Genomic DNA, 6000 nt, shown 5'->3' with positions numbered 1-6000 from the left:
CCCTCGTCTTCATCAAAATACAATTTGTTAATCACCAAAGTTTTTTTTGAATCCATCATGTTCGTCAGTATCAATATGCTCGATTGTTAGTAGTGGGTTGAAGATGATGATTTGCATTCCGTTCTTGCCTAACATTCTCGATTTCCAAGTCTCGGCTATTTGGAGATATTTGATTCAGGTAAGTATGTTTTCAAGTAATTGTTCTATATTCATTATTTTGTTTATGGATGAAAAGGAAAGAATTTTATATACTTAATTCTTGTCGTCTTAATAATGGTCTTCTCTCTTTCTCTCTGTTATGTTTTTGATCCACCATATAACCATTTCCAAATTGTCAGAATAATTGTTTTGTTTATTTGTTTTTAATTGGTATGTTCTTATTATAATGCGAAATATCCGAAAGCTATATTTTATCGATTTACCTACAAATTGTCAATTTCAATTTAGGTAAATTTTGTGTTTATCGGAATTTGACTCAACATTCATTAAATTACATTTTTATGTAGTCTATAAATTTTTATCTAATTTCATTCATTGTAATACTGTTTGGGTTACTTCCTCACCATCTCATTCTTAATTGTGAGTAACGATATTATTCATTCTTAATTGTGAGTGACGATGGATAATTATTATGTTTTGTGTTATTGATGCATCATGTATACATATTATTTTTCTTAGATGTGATCTAATTTTGATTATATATATCTTCATTGAATTTTTTTGTTTGATGGATCATGAAACTAATTTTGATTATAGCAAGTTTCTCACAGAATGTTACCATCACATAGTTTTATTTGATGATAATTATTCTTAAAGAATAGTATATTTTAGCAAAATGCATTTTTCGTATTCTAGCATAATGTATTTTATTTATTCTGTCAAAATTTATAAAACGAATCTTATCAATAATATTAATTTATAAACGAATCTTATCAATAATATTAATTCATCGAAGATACTACAAAGAGAATGAATGAAGGAGGATCTAGTTCTGACGACCCTCCATAGCACGATACTTCAGTTGAGGGGGAGGGCACATCTTCGTCATCACAGGCGAGCTCACATGTTGAGGGGAAGAACTATTCTCCGGCTGCTCCCGAAAGCTCATCTGCACCCGAAAGTCCATTGGTACCCGAAAGCTCAACACCGCACGAAACTCCTATAGCTCCAGAAACTCAAGACACACCTGAAAGCTTATCTGTCGAGGGGGAGAATGCAGATATGTCTTACGACTATGATAGTCAATCTGAACTAGAAGAGATGGTAAACGCTGAATTGGATCCATCTTATGATCCAAATTACCCTCCTCTTGTCAAATGGACCAAAGATCATCCTGTTTCTCAGGTTATCGGTAATGTCTCTGAAAAGGTCCTGGCCCGATCACAACTAAAGGCAAAACAAACTTCCTTATTTTCAAAAGTGGAATTATGTATGTTTAATTCCTTCGTCTCAAAAGTTGAACCAAAGACAGTTAACATTGCTCTTAATCACTCCGATTGGGTTCAAGCTATGCAAGATGAACTACATGAATTCGAAAGGAATAAAGTTTGGCGTCTCATTCCAACTCCTCAAGATGCCTCAGTTGTTGGTCTCAAATGGGTCTTCAGAAATAAGATGGACAAGGAAGGCAACGTGATACGAAACAAAGCCCGTCTGGTAGTGAAAGGATACTGTCAGGAGGAAGGAATCGACTACGAAGAAACTTTCGCTCCTATTGCTAGGCTGGAATCCGTTAGAATATTTCTTGCCTATGCTGCACACAAAAACTTTGAGGTCTACCAAATGGATGTCAAGTGCGCATTTCTAAATGGAGAACTTGAAGAAACCATGTACGTGGAGCAACCTCCTGGATTTGTCAATGAAAGGTACCTCAATCACTGTTACATTTTGGACAAAGCTGTATATGGACTGAAACAAGCTCCGAGGGCCTGGTATGAAACGCTAACCAAGTTTTTAAAGATGTCCAAATTCAAACAAGGTTCGGTTGACCCAACCTTCTTTCGTAAGAAGGAAGGTAACCACCTCATGATTGTTCAAATTTATGTCGATGATATCATCTTTGGCTCAACGAATCCTAGCTTAACGGCTGAATTCAGAAAGCTGATGGAGACTAAATTTGAAATGAGCTCAATGGGTCCAATTAACTTTTTCCTTGGTTTAAATATTAGACAGGGACCCGAAGGCATCTTTATTAATCAGGAAGCTTACACGAAGACTCTCCTTGCAAAATTTGTCATGATGGGAGATTCAAAGGTTAAAGTTCCAATGGCGTTCGGCACCAAGCTTACTCCATCATTGGATAAGCCAGCAATCGATATTACGCTATATCGCCAGATGATCGGATCACTGATGTATCTTACTGCTAGCAGGCCTGATATCATGTTCTTTGTTTGTTACTGTGCTAGATTTCAGGCGAATCCACGTGAACCTCATATGCTTGCAGTGAAGAACATACTCCGTTATCTCAAGCGAACTTCCTCTTTAGGCCTATGGTATCCATCCAACTCAGGCTTCTTCGTTCAAGCCTACTCAGATGCAGACCTTGGAGGTTGTGGACTAGACAGGAAAAGCACCACGGGAGGCTGCCAATTCCTAGACGGGAAATTAGTTAGTTGGCAATCAAAGAAACAAACCTGTGTGTCTTTATCTACAGCTGAAGCGGAATACATTGCAGCTGCCTCCTGTACTTCTCAAGTGATTTGGATCCAAAGTCAACTCCGAGATTATGGACTCAATATGAAAAAGATCCCACTATATTGCGACTCCGAAAGTGCAATTAGGATCTGTCATAACCCAGTGCAACACTCGAAGACTAAGCACATAGCACTGAGGTATCACTTCATTAAAGATCATGTGGAAGATGGGAACGTCGAAATTCATTTCGTTCGAACCACTGATCAACTGGCTGACATCTTCACCAAAGCTCTTCCTGAAGCATCGTTCAACAAAATTCTACAAGGGCTAGGTATGATGGAATCGGAGTCAGTACCAAACATTACCTCTCAAACTCAAAAGTAAGAAGCGAAATAGACCGAACGTTCGGGTTCGGGTCTTGTACTAATGTACCGAAATGAACCGAACGCTCGGGTTCGGTTGAATAATCTGCTTTTCGCTCATCAATCAAAGGTAGTTTTCTTGGTTGTAGATCTTATGTATAATTGCTCCAATTGCATTTATTTTACTATCAAAGTTATTCTCTTTTTGAAAATCTACTTTCTTTGGTAACCGAAATAGACCGAACGTTCGGGTTCGGTTCCAAAAATTTTCTTACCCGAAATAGACCGAACGCTCGGGTTCGGTTCCAAAGTTTTTTTTAATTATTTTTTTCTTAGTTTCATTACTTCTTTTTCTTTTCTCAAAAAAAAAATTCCAATTTTTTTTTCAGTAATTTTCTTTTCTTTTGTTTTTTTTTTCATCTTTTATTTATTCATAAAAACTCCAAAAATATTTTTTTTAAAATTCAAAAACTCCAAAAATATTTTGTTTTTTATTTTTTTGGCTTTAATTTTATGTGTGTGTTCGTTTATGGGGAAATTATTGAATTAGCTAAGTGTCCCTAGAAGCATGCTGTTGTATGTGTCCAAAGCCTCACCTGATTCTGAATAATAGCCTTACTGACTTGGTATAAACAAACCTTGTCTTCCCAATTAGGCTTTCTTATTTATTCTAATCATGAGCTACCTAACTCTCTTCTCACATGAGATAAGAGTTTTCTGCTTGGTCCAGTTTTTCACAGTAGAGGTACTTGGTTTTCTTACACCATCTAAATTGCATTTCTCCATCACTCTCGTTTCACAGAATGTCATTATAACAAAATTTCATTCTAACAGAATCGCATTCGACAGAATAAAATAAGTTATAATTGGTTATGATTAAAAACTAATTAGAACTAGAATTGAATTAATTTTTTAAAAAAAAAACTCAGAATGATCCCTTTAATTTCGAAAATTTCATTTTATAAATATAGTTAATTGTCTAAAATACCCTTTTAATTAAATTTGAGTGATTATATGATATATGTTACCCTACTGTAATATCGTAGACCCTCATATCATGACCATTGATTTTATTCATCTATTGGTCCAGATTTGTGCTTACGGGCACACAATAGATGCAAGAAACAAAATAACCTAGCCCTATATATATATATATATATATATATATATATATATATATATATATATATATATATATGAGGACTTCTAAAGAGTGGAACAAGTTTTGTGCTTTAACTTTTGTAGATAAATTAATAAGGGATCTTTTGATAGTTGTTAATTGGGTTAAAAAAGATTAGATTAGAAGTTGATTGGGTTAGAGGTTTGGACCGAGTCAGAAGCAAAAATGGATATCAAACACTCGGACAGAAGACCAAGTCTTAAGTTTTTTTCTGGACAAGAAGAATAGTGGTGGACTCGGTCAGAAGTTAGGACCGAGAAAGGAGGTTTTGAAGCAAATCAAACACACTGATGGGAAAATGTTGACCGAGTTCTGGCTTTGGACCCGGTTAGAACCTCTATCAAACGACCTTTAAACATACTATTCAAGGAAAAAACAACGTTAAGACATACATATTGACATACACGTAGAGTGAGAGATACTATTTTTCAAATAATTAAAAAAAATAAAATTAATATAGAAAATTATAAAAACTAAATGGTTTGTAAATAAAAAAAATAGAAAAAAAACTCTTGTTTTACATAGATGGTATGAAAATTATTTTGACGGAATTTAAATAAAACAAAAAACATTTATAAAATTTGTAGTTTATGTTTTAATATTTTCAAAATCTTATAGCTAATTTTGTGAAAAGAATACAGAGAGTAATCATATACTATTGGTAATTCTGAGCATGACACGAATTTGAGTCGGACTCGTTTAAAGTTATAGAAGTTCGAGCTCGGCTATTGAAACATATATGAAGCTTAAGATTGACTCATTCTTTTTTCATATTTTATAAATATGTAAGTAATAAATAACAAGCTTAACCTAGCCTCTTTCCAAGATCAAGTGAGGGCTTTGTTTATTAAATGAGCTTTATTCTAAGCTAGTTCAACGTTTTGGAGTTTTTAAAAAGACAAAATTGCAAAAATGGTCCCTATGGTTTGTCGATTTTTGTGAGTAAGGTCCAAAAAAAAGTTTATTAACAAAAAATGTCCCTATTTGATGGTTTTGTTGCGGTTTTGATCCTAACCTCGTTAAGTTTAACAGCATGGCTGTTAACTTTTGGCAATTGACGGATTTACCACTATGATCATTTCTGCAGTTTTATGTTTTTACTAAACTACAAGGACCACTTATGCAATTTTTCTTTTTCATTTTATTGAATTTTTATATGTTAATTATTTTAATTACTTTTTTCTTTTTAACTTTTTTCTTACTGTATTATTTTTTATTGGATTATTATATATTAATAAATATTATTTTTAATAAATTTTATTTATATAAATAAATATTACTTTTTTATTATTTTTTTTAATTTCTTCTTTATTGCATTAATTTTTTTATTGGATTATTATATATTAATAAATATTATGTTTAACATTTAATATTTATCTATTAGTAAATGTTACTTTTTTGGATTATTAAATTCATTTAATTAAAAAAAATTAATTTTTTTATTTCGTTAATTCTTTTGATTGGATTATTATATATTAATAAATATTATTTTTAATATATTATATTTATATATTAATAAATATTATGTTTTATTATTATTCTGTTTTTTATTTCTTCTTTATTGTATTAAATCTCTTTTATTGGATTACTATATATTAACAAATATTATTTTTAGCATATACTCCCTCCGTCCCAATATTATTGTGCACAGACAAAAAACACACAGATTAAGAAAAACATTAATTACTACTAACTTTATATAATAAAATGACAATTTTGTCCTTACTTTGCATTTAATGTTCCACTAAATGCTTATTTGGTTAAGTAATAATGAGGGGGTATTTTGGTAAAAATGTTATTTATTTTTAGAAGTGTACTATTATT

Source organism: Lactuca serriola, chromosome 3 (genome assembly GCF_051521515.1).
Source record: "Lactuca serriola cultivar US96UC23 chromosome 3, Lser_US96UC23_V15, whole genome shotgun sequence".
Lineage (NCBI taxonomy): Eukaryota > Viridiplantae > Streptophyta > Magnoliopsida > Asterales > Asteraceae > Lactuca > Lactuca serriola.
This window is presented reverse-complemented; position numbering follows the sequence as displayed.